Below are 20,262 nucleotides of genomic sequence, written 5' to 3' on the forward strand. Positions count from 1 at the left end.
ATCCAGTACAACTGTGAGGGAATCTACAGCCGAGATAAGTTCTTCACAAGAACCAAGTACCAGAGAAGCAACTTCTGTAGCAGTGGAATCCACAACAACAGAGAAAGGATCTACAACTGAGATAATTTCTACTGCAGGGCCTGAACCCAGTACAAATGAGGAAATATCTACAGCTGATACAAATTCTACTGAAGCACCAGATCTAACTACCAGAGAAGAAAAATCTGCAGCAACTGAACTGAGCACAGCTACACATGGATCAACAGCTGAGGTACAGTCTACTGAGACACCTGAAACTAGCACAACTGAGGGGGAATCTACAGCTCAGATAAGCTCCACTGCGGCACCAGAACTAAGTACGAGACTAGTAACATCTGCAGAACTTGAACCAAGTACAACACGAGTGGAATCGACAGTAGAGATAATCTCCACTAGGGCAGCTGAACCAAGTACACATGAGGCAGTATCAACATCTGAGGTAATTTCTACTGAACAAACTGAATCCAGTACAACTATGAGGGAATCTACAGCCGATATAAGTTCTTCACAAGAACCAAGTACCAGAGAAGCAACTTCTGTAGAAGTGGAATCCACAACAACAGGGGAAGGATCTACAACTGAGATAATTTCTACTGCGGGGCCTGAACCCAGTACACATGAGGAAAGATCTACAGCTGATACAATTTCTACCGCAGCACCAGACCTAAGTACCAGAGAAGAAAAATCTACAGCGACTGAACTGAGCACAGCTGCCCATGGATCAACAGCTGAGGTACAGTCTACTAAGGCACCTGAAACTAGTACAACTGAGGGGGAATCTACAGCTCAGATAAGTTCTTCTGTGGCACCAGAACTAAGTACAAGAGTAGTAACATCTGCAGCATTTGAACTAAGTACAACAAGAGTGGAATCTACAGTAGAGATAATCTCTACTAGGGCTTCTGAACCAAGTACACGTGAGGCAGTATCAACATCTGAGATATCCTCTACTCTATGGACTGGATACAGTACAACTGTGAGGGGATCTACAGCTGACATAAGTTCTTCACAAGTACCAAGTACCAGAGAGGTAACTTCTGTGGTACTGGAACCCAGAACGACAGGGGAGGGATCTATAACTGAGATAATTTCTACTGCAGGACCTGAACCCAGTACAACGGAGGAAAGGTCTACAGCTGATACAATTTTTACCGCAGCACCAGACCTAAGTACCAGAAAGGAAACATCTGCAGCAACTGAACTGAGCACAGCTGCACATGGATCAACAGCTGAGAATCAGTCTACTAAGGCATCTGAACCTAGTATAACTGAGGGGGAATCTACAGCTCATATAAGTTCTACTGTGGCACCAGAACTAAGTACGAGAGAAATAACATCTGCAGCACTTGAACCAAGTACAACAAGAGCAGAATCTACAGTAGAGATAATCTCTACTAGGGCTACTGAACCAAGTACACACAAGGCAGTATCAACATCTGAGATATTTCCTACTGAACAAACTGAATCCAGTACAACTGTGAGAGAATATACAGCTGAGATCATTTCTACTCAAGAACCAAGTACCAGAGAGGTAACTTATGTATCACCGGAACCCAACACAGCAGGGGAGGGTTCTACAACTGAGATAATTTCTACAGCAGGACCTGAACCCAGTACAACTAAGGGAAGATCTACAGATGATACATTTTTTACTGCAGGACCAGACCCAAGTACCAAAGAGAAAACATCTGCAGCAACTGAACTGGGCACAACTGCACAGAGATCAACAGCTGTGATGCATTCTACTAAAGCACCTGAACCCAGTACAACTGAGGGGAAATCTACAGCCCAGGTAAGTTCTGCTGCAGCACCAGAACTAAGTACCAGAGAAGTAACATCTGCAACACTTGAACCCAGTACAGTTGCAGGAGGCTCTACAAATGGGGTCATCTCTACTGCACGAACTGAGAGAGGATCTACAGCTAAGATCATTTCAACTGAAGCACCAGAACCCAGTACAAAGGAGTTATCATCTACAGCACCTGAACCCAGTACAGCTGCAGAGGGTTCAACAGTTAAGATCATCTCTACTGCACAATCTGAGCTCAGTACAACTGTGAGGTTACCTACAGTAGAGTCTACTAGAACACCTGCCTCAAGTACATTTGTGGGGGGATTTACTACTACTACCACTACTACTACTACTACTACTACTTCTTCTTCCAGAAATGCTACTACTCAAGGCTCTGTTTCCTCCATGCCGCTCACTGTTGTATCATCAACACCATCGCACCTTTTAAACACTTCAGCAAATAGAAATACAATAACACCACTTGACATCTTCAATACTACAACGTACTCTCCTGTAACCTCATCATCGTTACCAGTGAATTTTACAGCAACACAAGAAATCATTACTAGTACAATTACAAAGTACACATCTTTAGGACCAATGCATTCAACAACAGTGCAATATACAAGCATTACAAGGCCTGGGATTTCCACTACTATCCAGGAATACACAACAGCCTTCAACAATACCACAAAGGGTAAGTACTCTATTTCATTACTCTAACAAGCTCTATTTTCAAAAGGATAGGATATTGATTAGATATGTTAGTAACATGCTAATTGACACCTTATGCCACAGATCTCAGATATCTTAAAGTGAAATGCCTACTAACTTTTAAATAAGATATCCCCAAACAAATTACACTGATGTGAAAATGTACATGTTGTGAAAGAAAAAGGGCCCTCTTTGGACACATTTTCTTAAGGTTGACTTGATTCCAAAAATTAATCATATGAAAAGTGTCTGAAGGTCTTAGCACTATATAGTATTATAGGTCTTGGTACCCAAGTGTATCGCTAAAATTAGGTGTGAGTTCTATCCCTCAATGATCATCTGTAAATTAAACAAGCAGGGGTTTATTTTGATCCAAAAGTTGTTTTTTGTTTTTAAGCTCCTGTGCTCTGCAATCTGCTGTGCAATAACGGCAAGTGTTATATTAAGTCTGATACATTTACTCCTGTATGTACATGTAACAAGGGCTTCAAACCTGACCAGAATGAGAGATTATGCGTGGGTAAGTGCAGATATCTTACTGTAAAACATCATCTTATTTGCCCAAAGACCTTTGACCAATTCTTTTTTTTCTAACACTACACTTGAGGCATCTTACTTTAAGTTGAATGTTGTCGAACTCCAAGTTGTTGATGTGTAAAATCTTGATGTTCTATTATGTTACAACATTGTGCAGCCCCCCAAATATCTAAGACCCATAGGCAACCCCAGGAGAACACTGAATGTCAATATTTATATTTATACAAATCACTACATTATTAGTGTAAGTGCTGCAAATATATATGACATCACGCAATATTACATTTATTTGTAGAGCTCCAACAGACTATGTGATGCTATCAGAATAGGGGGACAGTTATTTAGTATGCTTATGCTAATCATTGTCTAGAAAGCCTTAAGTCCTCTCTCTCTCTCCCTCTCTCTCTCTCTCTCTCTCTCTCTCTCTCTCTATAAATATATATATATATATATACATAACAAAACATGCCAAAGATCTTTTATCAAGATGGGGTCAGAATCATTGAGTTTCTGTTATGATACCCACTCTTATAAAATCAATGTCTTGCAGATATCAATGAATGCGATATGAGCACCTGCCAGCACCAATGCTTTAACACAATTGGAGGATACTCATGCTCCTGCAGGGATGGATATGAACTAGACAACAGCAACCTAAAAAATTGCATTGGTGAGAAGAAAATTGAATTCTTTTTTCTATATCCACCTTTCCGACACTCATCAATTTATTATAACAATATTACTCCCGCATCAGAATTTTATATGTAAGGGCATAAAACTAGTGAATAAAAAGTTCTGGTGAATCATAGCTTCTAAAATCTATGATATACCTTATATTTTTGGGAGTCCTATTTTCTGAAATATACTGTACATGCCAAGTTGCATTATCTTAGTAGTAAATTGCATTTGTTTTCCCACTGCTAATAAAATAATGTATGATTACCTGCATAACAATAATTACATTTGTGAAATGTTTTGCAGAAATCGATCACTGTATTGGCTCTCCTTGCATCAATGGACAATGCAAAAATCATGTCTATGGCTATACATGTAAATGTAACACAGGTTGGGAGGGACAGAACTGTGAAAAAGGTAAGGTAAAGGTACATTTTTTAAAAGAAAGGACATATTCTGGTATCAAGTTAATGTTTAATAGTTGCTGCACAAAACACTAAAGTGACAGTTTACTGTTCCTGATAGCCCCATCAAAGAAGAATGCATATAAAAGTACTCTGTGAGCACTTTAATGTGCATTCTTCAAAAAGCAAAAGGGCAGCTGGTCCAAGGATCCTTGCTACTGACTAGCTGCTTGAAGAGTTTAAGCAGTAGAAGAACTGAGCTGTGTTGTTGGTTTTTATTTCATCCAAACAATGTACATTATATTTTTTATATAGCCCCATCAGATTCCGTAGAGCTGTTACAATCACACACAAACTGGTACAAAAGGAGAAGAGGGCCCTGCTCTTGTGAATTTATAATCTGGTTGGGGGTTAAGGGGGGAGTGAAACAGTAGGAGAAGACTGATACGATGGTGGCCAGTTGATAGGGTTCAGATCATCTGTTCAGAGGGGTTCAGAAGGGGGTCAGTTTCAATAATAATATCATTCCAGGTAAAAGACAAGGGGTTTAAGCAGGACATGTGGAGTTCAGAGGTGGATCGGTTTCAATAGTAATATCTTACCTGTAAGAGAGGGAGGTATGGTGGAGATTAACACAGATGGCCAGGTGTTTAGTTGAAAGAAGTCACTCCCCAAACCTTCACAAATTTATACTGTATATATACATCCATGATTTGCACACACAACAAAAACAAACAAACGATGATTAGCATGATCAAAAATGCCACAGGTTTTCTTTTCTTTTTATAAGATGTGAACGAATGTTTGAGGAACAATCCTTGCACCTCCAAAGGGATATGCAGCAATACACAGGGCTCCTTTACATGCAGCTGCAGACGAGGCTGGAAAGGAACAACTTGCTCTGAAGGTGAATATGATAAAAGACAATGATCTTGACATGACATGATATGCGTGAACTAACAATACCAGTGCTTTGTGGATATCATATAAGATTATGTAAAAACATATTAATATTATTATTACACATATTTCCTAAACACTAACATATTGGGTATGTGATAGCTTTAAATATTCCATCCAGGGAACTATATCAGTTTTGTCCGGTTCTACATACTGTGGGGGGTCTAAGAAAAACTAGCATTATCTTAAACAGTTACTAATATAAGTATCATACTATACAAAGAGAATAGTTAATATATGAAATGTTTCTATTGCAGTATTTGTTGCATTTTGTACTTCAACGCTTTAAAACTACCCTAACCTGTAGCATGTAAGTAAGCATTCAGATTGTTTATGTGGTTATACTTCATCTTTATCCCTGACTGGTAAGACTGTGTTTTTTTTTTTAAAATGTAGATATTGATGAATGTGCAAACAACGTTTGTAAGAACGGAGCTTGCAAGAACTCTGAAGGAAGCTATTCGTGTAAATGCGATAAAGGATACAGTGGTGACAATTGTGACATTGGTAAGCAGATGATAAGCAATATTTTATATTTTTATTACGATCTGTGCTTCACCTATTTTCACAAATGTTTAGTTCTAATATGGCTATGTTTGTCATAAAGTGTTTATGATGAGAACAATAATATTAAATAGATAGAAAGTACATCAAAGAGACAGTAAAAAAACCAAATCTGTAAATACTTATACACAGTACATGTTTTCAAAAGAATTCCAAATGCTAGTTTTGGAACATGAAAAAATCTATGGTACAATCAAAAGGCAGGATTCATTGTCTTAAGAGAGAAAAACTAAAAACATAAACTTTAAATCACTAGTAGTGTTAACCTAAAATTAGTATTTTTGTATCCACCCATATATCTACAAAACAGTATTGCTAATACAAAAACACAAAATAAGCATTTATTTTTACATAGATAACTTTTTTCATTGGATAATCTCAGTGTCTAAGTGAACCACAATAACGCCCACTCAGTTTTTGGTGATGTACCAAACACAGACTTAGAAACATAGAACTCGATGACAGATAAGAACCATTTAGCCCATGTAGTAAGCAGATTTTTCCTGCTGTAAAGACTAAAACCTTAATCAGTCCTTGGTCTCATCTTTGTTTCAGGATAACTTTATGCCTATCCAAGGCATGTTTAAACTCACTGACTATATTAGCCTCTACCTCTACCTTTGCTGGAAGTCTGTTCCACTTACCTACCACTCTGTAAAATAAACGACTTTGTCATTGGCTAGGTCTGTTAACATGAAACAAGTTTGATGTGTTATTGTATTGCAAATGGAGCACCTTGTCAGTTTGTAAAGAAAATGAAATGAATGATTAAACATTAAGCTTTAATATGTAACTAGCTGTCCAGTCTGCTATTGTGGTTTCTGCTTTGCCAGATTCTTGTTTTTTTACTCTGTGTACGCGCCTTATTTTATTGAACATACTGTAAATTTTGAACTTCTGTTTAATACAGGCAAGTCCTTTCTTTTGAGTGATAACATCTTCTGTTCTAATACTTTCTGTTCCCTCAGATATTAATGAATGTCTGAGCAACCCATGTCGAAACGGTGCCACCTGCAAAGATATGGTCGATGCGTTCTCATGCACTTGTCGCCCCGGTTACACCGGCAGGTTCTGTGAGACAAGTAAGTTATGCCAGATGAACAATGTCACAATAACATACATTTCACTATGTAACATCGGTGGATACGGGCCCAGAATGGCCATGTCTACCATCTATCTATCTATCTATCTATCTATCTATCTATCGATCTATCTATCTATCTTTCTATCTATCTATCTATCTAAAGATATGTGTGTAGATAGACACAAATTAATTACATGCCTCTTTTTCAGATATAAATGACTGTACCAGCACCTCATGTTTAAATGGAGGAATCTGCATCGATCTAGTGAATGATTTTTCTTGTATATGTCCTTCAAATTATGAAGGGAAGAGGTGCACCAATGGTAATACTTCTGTTATTTTACTTGTTTAAGGAATACAGTGAGGATTCATACAATCCTTTGTTTTTGTTGTTTTCTTTTTAGCTATATATTATTATTATATATATTATTATTAAGTACTTGCATGTACACCCACAGCACTAGTTGAACAGCGAGAAATTGTGTTTTTACCTTAATTGAGAACATATGTCTTTCAGATGTCGATGAATGTGCAACAGGGCTCAGTCGATGCAGCGTCAACGCTTATTGTACAAACACATATGGATCATATACCTGTACTTGCAAAACAGGATACAAGGGAAATGGATTTACTTGTAGAGGTAAAAGCTTCGTGTGGTGTAGTTATTGGCTAAAGCAGTGGTCTTTAATGATTTTTCTATTGGTTGTGAACATTTAGGTGCTGCTCTAGTGTCTGCACAAAGGCAATCTTTTTGATAGGATCCAGGACTCCATAATGTACCAGAAACCACCCTGGGTGGTGGCACATGACAGGGCTGGTGGCAACATGCATCCACTGTGGCCATAGTAACATAGTAACATAGTTCATAAGGTTGAAAAAAGACCAAAGTCCATCAAGTTCAACCTATATACATATTGTGTCCCTACTGTGTTGATCCAGAGGAAGGCAAAAAACCCTTATGAAGCAGATGCCAATTGCCCCATACCAGGGGGAAAATTCCTTCCCGACTCCAAATATGGCAATCAGAATAAATCCCTGGATCTACAGCAAAATGCTTGGGCAAGGAGGCCACTATTAACCATTTCTTGAATGTGCTGTCAGTTTATTTTTTAAATTCAATGTAATACTATATTTACCTAATTCTTAGAACAGCAGACATTTGCTCTAAAGCGAACCATGTATAACGTGGATATAGAGGCAAAAAAAGTGATCATTGTTAACCTTGTGTGCATATCCCTTCACAGAATCACTTGCAGTGGTGGCAAGACTATGAGATTTCTGTGGGAAAAACAAGTCTTCGGGCTTGTCTGGTGGATGTAGATGAGTGTTTAATAATGCCTGTTATTTCCTATTGCAGGGGTTTCCATCACATTTTTTTCCCCATTCCATTCCTAATTTGATTTATATTTAATATACGTGGCTACTATATAATACCTTGCCGCTTGCTTTATGACTGCATGCACAGTGCCTATAATCCTAAACCTTTTTGTTTTTCAGAGAAACGGCTTTTTGATTATAACAACAATTATATAATAACTCAGAGGTATAAGGACTTCACCTCTCCCTTGATCAATGTCCCCATTGGCTTTCCTTTTGGGTCTAAATTTTATAGTTCATTATATGTAAGTAACATATCACAAATATGTTTATTATAGAGGTTTTCAGGGACTGTCCTGCTGTCCTGAGTAGCTGCTCCAGTGTCCTGTGATCTCTCGTAACTGACCCTGGGACTAAGGGAACTGCTCCGTTGTAGCGCCCATGACTGCTTGTCAGGTGGGGGTATGCTAATGTGATCTCTTACAAATGTTGTGGCACCTGAATGTCCTCATAAGGACACTGTTAAATCAGTAATGTAATATGCCATAACCACCGGGTTTTTAATACAATTTGTATTATATAAAAAAAATTGTACAACCACACAGTATATACTCAGCATACACAAGTTTATTACATCACACCAGACATAAATTTTTTGGTAACATACATTTTCTATATTTCTCTAATTCTTCTAATTATCTCTGTACATAAACAAAGTAAGATTCTAATAAACATTCATAAAACTAAAGGTGAAAAATATACTTCTCACAACTCAAAATGTAGTAACTATTATATTTAATAGTAACTATTTTCTGAGGCTATTCTATATATTCTATATGTTGGGATTAATACACGATTTCCAATAATATTACATTAGTTTACCTGCTAAAGTCACATAAAGTCACTCGAGCCAATAAACCCAGTGAGTTTGTGTTTCATTACTTTCCTGGAACCCAAGTGTACAACTGTGTATTAAAAGATATTTAGTGAAGGACCTCATGAAACACAATAACCATAATTATAACTTGATAATACAAGACTTGAGCAATACATTGGCCACATTGCCATTCTCTGTAGAAAATGCATTGTACAATAGCAATCAGGGACAAGGTACATATTTATAATACATGACTACAGTAATACATCTGTCTGGGCAAGTAGTAGAATGTACAAAACTAAACAAGACTCCAGATATGATATCGCATTATAATGTGGAAAGTAGCAGAAAGGTATATATATAGCTTCGAGGAGGGAAACGCTTTTAAATACAAAACGGAATTTAACAATCTATAGCAAGGGAGTTTATTTGAAAGGGGAATGTTAGAACAAGCATGCATAATCTGAAAGGGTCAGTAGGTTAGATGTAATTTAAGAAAGTTTTTGTTTACTAAGAGGGTGGTAGATAAACGCAACAGCCTCTGAGAAAAGAGGTAGAGGCGCTAATACAGTAAGGGTATTTAAACATGCATAAGATAGACATATGGCTATCCTGAACCTAAGACGAGAACAAGGGCTGATAAAGGATTGAGTCTTTAAAGCAGGTAAATAACTGACCAACTAGTTGGGCGGAATGGCTCTTACCTGCTGTCATTTTTAAGTTTCTATGCTCTGCTGGTGGGCTTCTTGTGACATAAATCAGTGCCCTCATGATGTCATCACATTGCCAGATATTGTTGTTTTTCTTGATCAAACTGTATATTTTGAGTTTAATCACTCAGAATTAAAATGTAATTAACAAGTCAAGTTTGTGCTTTTATAAAGCACGTTTTTATACTTTTGTGGATTCAGCAAGTCACTCATTTTAAAATTGCAATGTCACAAGAAAAGCAACCCAGGGTGAAATAGGAACTGAATCTTAAAATTACTCATCAATGTTGTATGGAGTCTGATTTCACACTTAATCTCTGCTCTTTCTTGTTTGCAGTTCACAGACAATGGAGTGATCATTTTTCAACGTAATTCCTATTCTCCCATGTACACGTACAGTTATCCCTCCAGCCGTTTCTACAACTATGACTACAATACACCTTCCATGATCGCTGTGTTCTGGGCAGATGCCGATTTTTCTCAATTTGGAAATGTATACTACAAGGTGAGGCTAGCTACTAAAAAAGTTTTCAAACTTACTATAAACAAAGTGTATTTGAACCATTTATTTATTTTTCCTTATTAGCACATTTTGTTACCTAGCGTAACCTGAATTATAGCAACATATTAAAAATTATCTAATTTAGGAAATAAGAGACTTCATAAAACTGAACCTATACATTTACACAATTAAAATAATAACTCTTGACAAAACCAGATTAAGGATCTTTGGGGAATTATAACCAGATTAAGGATCTTTGGGGAATTATGCATTAAGGGCCTCTTCTCTGGACTTTCTGCCTTCAGCAAGCCATTTTCCTTTTTTTCCTCTGCTTTCTGCCTCTTCCAGCCTATTTCTTCCCTTTTTGGCAATTTCTTTTGCAGTATGACTTGCTGACATCTTTTCCTCAATTTGTTCTACTTTGTTTCCCTTTTTTTTCTGGTATCTCGCTAATCTGCTTTTTACATTTTTCAGCATTTTCATAACTGCTACTCTGCCCCCCCCCATATACACACATACTATATACAAATAATACACATATATACATACATACACACATTTATACATACTGTCAGGACTCGGGTGATCAGGTCAGGTAGGAGCCCATGCGCAGGGGATACTTGGGGTTCAGTATGTAACCCACGGTGCATGATTATGCAAACAAAGACACCACAAACAGAAATCCAGGTAATGCAGTGTATTTCATGTATATAACAGGACCAGCAAATAAGGGTAATATAGTCTAAGCAAGTAACCGGACGTATGGCAAAATAAAATACAGGTAATAAGTCTTTTGGCAGGGAGCCCGCTTGGAAGGGCGCGACAGACAGAGAGCCCGCTTGGAAGGGCACGACAGACAGAGAGCACGCTTGGAAGGGTACGAAAGGCACACAGCCCGTTTGGAAGGGTACAAAAGGCACACAGCCCGTTTGGAAGGGTACAAAAGGCACACAGCCCGTTTGGAAGGGTACAAAAGGCACACAGCCCGTTTGGAAGGGTACAAAAGGCACACAGCCCGTTTGGAAGGGGTACAAAAGGCACACAGCCCGTTTGGAAGGGTACAAAAGGCACACAGCCCGTTTGGAAGGGTACAAAAGGCACACAGCCCGTTTGGATAGACACAAAAGGCAGACAGCCAGTTTGGAAGGGTACAAAAGGCACACAGCCCGTTTGGAAGGACACAAAGCAGGGAGTCCACTTGGAAGGACACAAAGGCAGGGAGTCCACTTGGAAGGACACAAAGGCAGGGAGTCCACTTGGAAGGACACAAAGCAGGGAGTCCACTTGGAAGGACACAAAGGCAGGGAGTCCACTTGGAAGGACACAAAGGCAGGGAGTCCACTTGGAAGGACACAAAGCAGGGAGTCCACTTGGAAGGACACAAAGGCAGGGAGTCCACTTGGAAGGACACAAAGGCAGGGAGTCCACTTGGAAGGACACAAAGGCAGGGAGTCCACTTGGAAGGACACAAAGCAGGGAGTCCACTTGGAAGGACACAAAGGCAGGGAGTCCACTTGGAAGGACACAAAGGCAGGGAGTCCACTTGGAAGGACACAAAGGCAGGGAGTCCACTTGGAAGGACACAAAGGCAGGGAGTCCACTTGGAAGGACACAAAGGCAGGGAGTCCACTTGGAAGGACACAAAGGCAGGGAGTCCACTTGGAAGGACACAAAGGCAGGGAGTCCACTTGGAAGGACACAAAGGCAGGGAGTCCACTTGGAAGGACACAAAGGCAGGGAGTCCACTTGGAAGGACACAAAGGCAGGGAGTCCACTTGGAAGGACACAAAGCAGGGATTCAACTTGGAAGGACACAAAGCAGGGAGTCCACTTGGAAGGACACAAAGGCAGGGAGTCCACTTGGAAGGACACAAAGGCAGGGAGTCCACTTGGAAGGACACAAAGGCAGGGAGTCCACTTGATCAGGACACAGAGCAGGGAACCAGGAACAGTACAGGTGCAGAGCCACAGCAGGAAGGTCCATAGACTTAAATACAAAGGCCCTCACTGAAGGGCAGGGCAGGTTCATAAAGGCAGGGCAATCCAGGTAACAAGGCCCAGCTGGATGTAGACTAGGGCTCAACCCAGGTAACAAGGCACACCTGATCCTAGTAATAGAGTTCTGAGTGCTCCAGAGGGTGGCCACTAGTGGTAGTAGATTTAAATGCCACAGGTATGAAAAAGCCATGGTTCAGGCAGCGAAAAAGTGGTTCTTTACACATACAAGTATACACAAATAGTACTTACCGCATTCTCCACTTCCTTCCTGCATGTTCCTTGTGGCCTGTAGCTCCCTCAGTGAGCGGTGATCCGATCAGCAATCATCCTACCTCACTGACACTTTCCCCCTGAGAAGTGATGAAGTTTCCAGACATGCAGTGTGTGTGAGGGAGGATGATTGCTGCACGTCATGGGACCTGATCAGATCAGCCCAGGTCCTTCAAAACACAGAGACCATAAAGCAATTTCTCTGTGCACCCCGATGTTTATCTGCCCCTGTCTCTTGACTCTTGAGTCGTTTTACTCTGATTGCATCATTGTACAGTTATTCAAAGTTAAATGAGTATATAATAAAATTGAATTGATTTGCTTGATTGTGAGTTGCTTATCAGTTGAGGTGTGTATAAACAGTACAGTTCAAATACTACACTGTATAGTGAATTTTACATTATATTGAATTATGCCACCTTGTAGAAATGGTAGAGGCTTAATACAGTGAAGGAATTTAAATGTGTTGGATAGGCATAACACTATTCTGAATTTAAGACTGATTAAAGTCTGAGTCTTTACATTTGAAAAAATGGCCAACTTGAGTTGGCCATGGATAATGCAGTTAATCTAGTGAGAGTATTTGAATGTCTTCCCACCAAAATAGTAAATAGTAAAGTATAGTGAATTTTATCAGTTGAAATGTTCAAGTCACTTACAAATTCATAGTTTAGTAAATTAACACCATTGTGTAATGCTGCATGAGTGTAGTTTCTGTTTTGTAACTGGAATAAAACCAATAAAGCTGCCATTTTGAATTTTTCATATGCATTGTACACACTACTTTGGTGACACCGTACGTGCAAATAATGTGTATAAATAATAATAATAATAATTTTTAATTTTTCTGAACATTTTTCCTAAACTTGGGGAAATATTTACAATTTGTTTTGTTCTTCAGACATATGACTTCCTCAGCTCCCCTAATATGGATGTTAGTTTCAAAAATACTATTCAAAGTGAAGTAAAGAGTTACTTTAATATGGATTTTCAAGCAGCATGGGCGATAATGATCACATGGGAAGAAGGTCAACCCTATCCTGCACAATTCTTCTCTACTGCACAGGTAACCTTCCAAATCAATGTACAAATACAGTACATTGATGATACGTTGTGGGTCGGTCTGATACATGAAATAAATGTATTTCCTTTTGCTTGATATACTACTTACAGACAAACACTTTTCAAGCTGTACTGGTCACGGATGGAATCTATTCCTTTTGTTTAACACGCTTTGATGATGGAGGAATGAACTGGCCATACTATGCTCTACCTAGAAATTATCCACCAAAAATGGGCTATTTGAGGTATATGTTTGTCTTTTAATTGGATGATTTGGAAGTTAGTTCAATTAAATCAATTTTATTAATATGGAGGGCCATATTGTGCGTCATTGAGAGACTGGAGAATGATATGGATGTTATTAAATTCTAAGATGTAATACAACAGAACCTAAATAAAAAATTTTTTTTAACTAGTGATCCTACTTACTACAGTAATTCACCTAATTTCCCGGCATTCAATGATCCTCAAACAGAACCAAATGTTAATATCCAACAGAGATATACTCCAGACCAGTCTGTGGGATACAAAACCAGTAAGTAGAATAATTTGTTTTTGGAACCTATGACTTATCGCAATATATGCGTAACTTGTTGCAGTTGTCCTTCAACTTACATACTCTTGCCTGGAACTTTGTTTGTAAAACGTTGTTTTATAAGTGTTAACATACAAGGGTATGTAAACTCAGTTGAGTCTGAACTTCATGAAAATGCCCATTTAAGTGTATTTGTATTCCTGTATCTACCAACCTCTGCACTATTATTCATGTATTTTAACTACTCATGTGAGCCTCTCCATATCATTCCGAGTATGTTATAAAGAGAGTTCATTTAAGTGAAAGGCTTAATGCCACTGGTATGTCAATTCTGTTTGCATGTGCTTGCATTACAAAACCCATCTAGCAATGTATATAGATTACATTTAGATTAACATTTAATTATTTCATTGCCTTTTAAGAATATTGATATGTTTCTTCATATTTCATTGCTTTATTTAGCAGGGACAAGATTGAAATAGTTGTCTGCACTGATTCAAAAGGTCCCCTATATTGTAACCAGGGGATATCAGAGAATGTTTTAGCTCAGGAAGCAATACTAGTCAGTAGAGATGCTTTATAACCTGTTTAGGCATAGAGAGAGTCAGGGCCAGACTGAGAATAACTCAGACACCCTGGCACTATAAAGCCTGTGGCCGCCAAATTACTTGAATGCAACTGCAAGCTGGAATGGAGTGGCCAAACAATGTTTTACAGTATATGGCTGTGCATATACAGCGGATAAGTGCGGGGTGCTATGAGCCAAAAGCCTACTGGGATTTTGCCCGGTGTGCCAGATGCCCAATCCAGCCTTCACAGAGAAGAAGAAGACATCTAACATACACTAGCACTCACTATAGATTACAGTTGGCAGAAATTGTACCAGATTCCAGACACGTGGTTGCCCACAGTTCTTAAAATAAGATGAGCTTGAGTGGTATTTGCCTATATATCATGTTTTCTTTTGAGTCTCATGGTTTTTATGCAGCAATGTATAAATGTAGTAAAGAAGGGTATGCTGCATGGTGTTCCCAGATGTATGGATCAGAATTTATTTTTTGTTTTTTTCCCTTTTTTGCAGACAAGAAAGGCCACTGGGCTTATCGACTGGAGAATAATGCAGCAAACACTAAAAACCCTATCCAACAATGCCTGAAGTGGTACTACAATGAACCAGTGTGGTCCCACTATGTCAGACCTTGTCCTTGCTCCTTCTGGCAGGCTTTTTGGGATTCTTCATTCACACCTTCCAGCAGACTATGGTGGTATGGTTTCCAACAGAAAAATCCAGGTCAGTAAGCATTTTTTTTTTCAAAAAAAAATTGAAGCTGTATCAAGATTTTAGAGTCCCTAAGTGAAAAGAGTTTTGGGTTTCCATTAAAGCTATGGTAATTAAGTGTATGCAATCACAATGTAAATACAGATTTTTATCCTTGCATGGTCTATACAAAATCCCTTCCGAAGTACATATGGTCCTGCAGGAGACCAGTCAGACATCTATTGAAACATAATGATGAGCAAATGTTCTTTGAAAGTGTGATGCCTGATATATTGATAGGTAGATTCTTCATAGATCTATGATTTTTTTTTATTTCCACAGATATATATAATTCATACCAGAGCTCATCTCGTTCCTGGTTTGGAGGAGGCACTAGATGTTACTACAATATATGGGGAGGTCTTATGTATGGAGAGAAAGAACGATTCTTGCCAGCTCCTTGGGAATATGATAACTTATGGCTTCAATGGTGGAATCCAAGCTCATATTATTATTATTATTATAATGTGCGACCAAATATTATGACAGCATTACAAAATGAATATAAAGGTAAATTTATTCCAAAACCAGAGTAAACACTCTCCAAAATAATAGCCAATATGTTATATATTAGATTTCTACTGCAATTAATGTAATTATAATAGGTACAGGTCATATAGAATTTTGTGAATACATTCTAAGCAGCTTTCATTTTCACCTTAATGTTTACAACTACCCTAAATTGAATCTATTTCCCATGTTCTTGTCTCATTTGGCATAGACATATGGTTTGCAAAATACTATATTGAAGTGTCTCTGGTTTCGTAACATAACACAATTTCTTTTGGCATTTTATTGAGACCTGTCTTTATTTTTCTTTTCACAGTTAATGAGGTAGATCCTTACAATAACTGTTGTAGGGATTCCGGTTCAGCAACCCTCTGCGCAATGTATAGACAGAAAAGACCCCTAGATTTCTGCTTTGGATACATCCCACCATTTATAGGTAAGCATCGGGACACCAAGAAGGGCATAAATGGCTGACATTTATAGGTAACCACATTTCTATGCAGAAAAGTGCTCACAACTCACAACTCTATTCCATTTTCTGTCTAAGGATTTTTTTTTGGAGACCCCCACATCACCACACTTGATGGACTGCGATACACCTTCAATGGCTTAGGAGAGTTTGTTTTGGTAAACGTGAAAGACGAGAATGGTACCATAATTTTCAGACTACAGGGACGTACAGCTAGAGCTGGAAATGGAACATCGCAAGCAACCAACTTTATCGGTCTGGCTGCCATGATACAAAATGAGACCACGGTAAAGTTCAGTGCTTGATAAATATAAATACACAGCAAGCTGCGTATAATCAGTTTGACAACTTGTAAAAATATAAGCTACATCCCTTTTAAAACATCGAGTTTGTTAAGTCTTTCAGGGTTCAAAATATAACAACGATTCTTGGGTTATTTTAGATACATTTTATGTATCGTTACCTTATAATTATAAAATTCTACTTATCAAAAGACTTATCAAAGACTTCTAAGGCACACAGTAAATTTTCTGTACTTCCAACAGTCTGCTTGTTCCTCTCAATGGCTTGCTATGGAGTTCTTCAGAATGTATTTGGGTTAGGATATGACTATGTTTGTTACAGATGTCTAAATGTAAAGGGATAGATTATGAACAGATTAGCACCTGGGACAAAACTTCCAAGGGCATGCCTCTTGTAAGTAAAAAGGGTGCTCCATAATTTCTGGACCATGGGGCTCCTTAAAAATCAGGTCCCTGGCTTTGTACATTCACTGATTTACAGGGTTGTAAAAATATCAACTAACTCCCTGGGGCAATACAGTGGGGTCATCTGCAGGATAAAACAGGGTTTTTAATGCCACTGGGCTTGGTTTAAGGTATGGTCCTATCAGAGTGCACATGCTGCACTCTGATTGGTCCTTGTCTTATCCAACATTTTGATTCCCACTAGGACTAAGTATGCAGTGTTGCCTAGTGATGGGAAGTTCGGATCATTAAAGTGAATCAGATCATTTCGACTCGTTCATTGAAATGAGCCGAATCTTCGGATCATTCAGTGTGACTCACAGGAGTTACTGTTTCCAGTCCCTCCATGCAGTCACACTAACGATTGGTCCCGCCCCTTTCATTACAGTCAATGAACCCTCCTGCCTGCCTACTCTAGTGATGTCACTGAGAATCGTTCAAAGATTCGAATCTTACAGGGATCCAAATCTTACAGTGATCCGGATCTTACAGGGATTCGGATCTTACAGGGATTCAGATCTTACAGGGATTCGACTCATTCAGAGAATATCACTGACACCATACTTTTATAAATAAATACATTAATAATCTTCACTGCCCCCAGGATTTAGATTCCCTTTAGTTTGCCCCCCTTTACCTCTAACTGCACCTTAAGTTAACCCAGTCCTCAGCATTAAATTAACCCTAAACACCCCATTAACCATAACTGCCCCTAAATTATCCCTAAACACCCCATCAACCATAACTGCCCCTAAATTAACCCTAAATACCCCATTAACCACAACTGCCCCTAAATTAACCCTAAACACCCCATCAACCATAATTGCCCCTAAATTAACCCTTAGCACCCCATCAACCATAACTGCACCTAAAATTAACCCTAAAGACCCCATTAACCATAACTGCCCCTAAATTAACCCTAAACACCCGGTTAACCATAACTGCCCCTAACTGAACCCTAAACACCCCATTAACCATAACCGCCCCTGTAATTTGGCTTGTTCCACCAGGAATGTGTACTGTATTGCAGACCTTTGTATCACCTGCAAAAAGACATACACAGATATGCTCCAAAAGCACAACCATATCTGTTCCTACAGATATATGTCACATAAACACATACATACATGATAATGTATGGCAGGGAATTTTGGTTGGCAGATTTCTCCAGCAAAAGACCAGAGGTATAATGTATAATACATTGGGAGATTTACATATGCACTTTCTAGGACCAGTCAAGAGATTCTTGTAGGTGTAGCTCACTGGAATTTGATATTCATAATGCATATTGAAGTAAAGGTGCTAAAACCACATATTTCCTGCAAACTCTCAAGCCAATACTCATTTTAGTGGACAAACTCCACAGACTTCCATAAACACAGATCCAAGACCTTGCACAGTACCTGCACAATACCTATTTTGTAACTGCAGCTTCCTAGCTCTGAGACCCTAAAATATAAATTCAAAGTCTATGCAACATCCAACATTACTGAATGAAACAAGTACCTAAAGGGACCCCTTCTGGGCTCACTCACCACCCAGTTTACCCATTTTGCCCCATTGTTAATATGCCCCTGCTGATTCACCATGATACATAAGGTCTGTGAATGGATGCAGACCTACATGAAAAAAGCAACCAACTTCCTGGTCCTCAATTTTTCACTCTCAATGCATAAAACCATAAAAAAAGCAGTCTATGAGCTTTTCACTCGACTATATTGTGATGTTTAAATATATCAGCCTTTTTTCTTTCCCAGATTGAGTGGAACCTGCACAATGAAAATTCCACAACTGTGAAGATTAATGGGACTACATTTGAAATAGGAGGTAAAATGCAAAATTAGTATAATTTGAGAAATACATTAAAAGTTCTGGGGAATGTAATAACTGTTAAATTCTTGTCTGGGATTCTAATTACTAAAGATATCATCATGTTTGTCTTTACCTGTTTGTTTTTTCCTGCTAACTAGAAAATGCCACCTATATCAACAAGTTCACTTTAGAGAAGACAAGCAAAAACGAGACCCAAGCCTCATTTGATGGTGGAATATCAGTCACAGTGTCTGCCAAACTGGGAGCTTTGAGCTTTGTCACATCATTAGATTCTTCATATCAGAAAAGGACAGAAGGACTTCTGGGTAAGGAAATTCTCTAAGCTGTCATCACTTTTGGCCAAAGAACATTGTGAAAGCATATTTTGTCTGGGTCTTTTTTACATTGTGTAACAATAGCATTGAAGGCAAATGGCTATTTGAACTGCAGACATTTACAGAACATGTATTCATTGTGTCATCTTTTAACAAATTCAGAATTATATTCCAAGCCACTTGTTTATTTTATGTTATTTCTATTAACATATGGTGTGTATAGTTATTTTTATTAACATGTGGTGTGTGTTTATATGTAATATTTCAGGTGTGTTCAATGGGAATAAAAGTGATGATTTAGTGGCTGCCAATGGAACTGAGTTGACATATAATGAAGAAAAAATTCCCAATGATTCCCAGATTTTTGAAATTGGAATGACCTGTAAGTATTTGTGTCAAAGCTAACGTTAAATTTCTTTTTTCTACTTTTTTTTTTTTGCTGTGCTAGTCTTTTTATCAGATTTGTTTTACGTCTGATTATCCACAACGTTAACATGCTGTTGTTTTTTTTAACAGGGAAAACAACTTCCCTAAATAGTATCTTTATCTACAACACGACAAATGGTGAATCCTGGTACACCTACAACAACAACAGCTTTGTGCCCTTGTTTTACGATGATTTACTTTTAACCAAGGATCCTGATACAGTCAAGAAAGCAAATGAGACCTGCAAAGGAAATGATGAATGCATTTTTGACATCTTGAGTACGGGTGATTTTGCAGTGGGAGAAGCAACATTGGAGACATTCAACACAGTACAAGAACAGAACAACGCTATGAGTAAGAACTTTTAAATATGGCTTTCCCAGAGTCCTCATGAATTTACACAATAGATTGTGTAGTCTGACAAAACATTATTTCTCATTTATGTAGCATCTGATCAAATAAAAAAAATATGCTGTAGATTGTCTTTAGATGTGACTTAAGGTATGGAAAATGTGGTACTTCCTAATATATTACCTTTTACCATATTTAGTATGCATACATTAAGAAGTAATAAAGAAATAAATATGGTCAGAGAAATGAAAATAT

The sequence above is a fragment of the Sceloporus occidentalis genome, unplaced genomic scaffold, assembly GCF_023333645.1.
Source record: "Sceloporus occidentalis isolate IW3139 unplaced genomic scaffold, rSceOcc1.0.p SCAF_19, whole genome shotgun sequence".
Classification (NCBI taxonomy): Eukaryota; Metazoa; Chordata; class Lepidosauria; order Squamata; family Phrynosomatidae; genus Sceloporus; species Sceloporus occidentalis.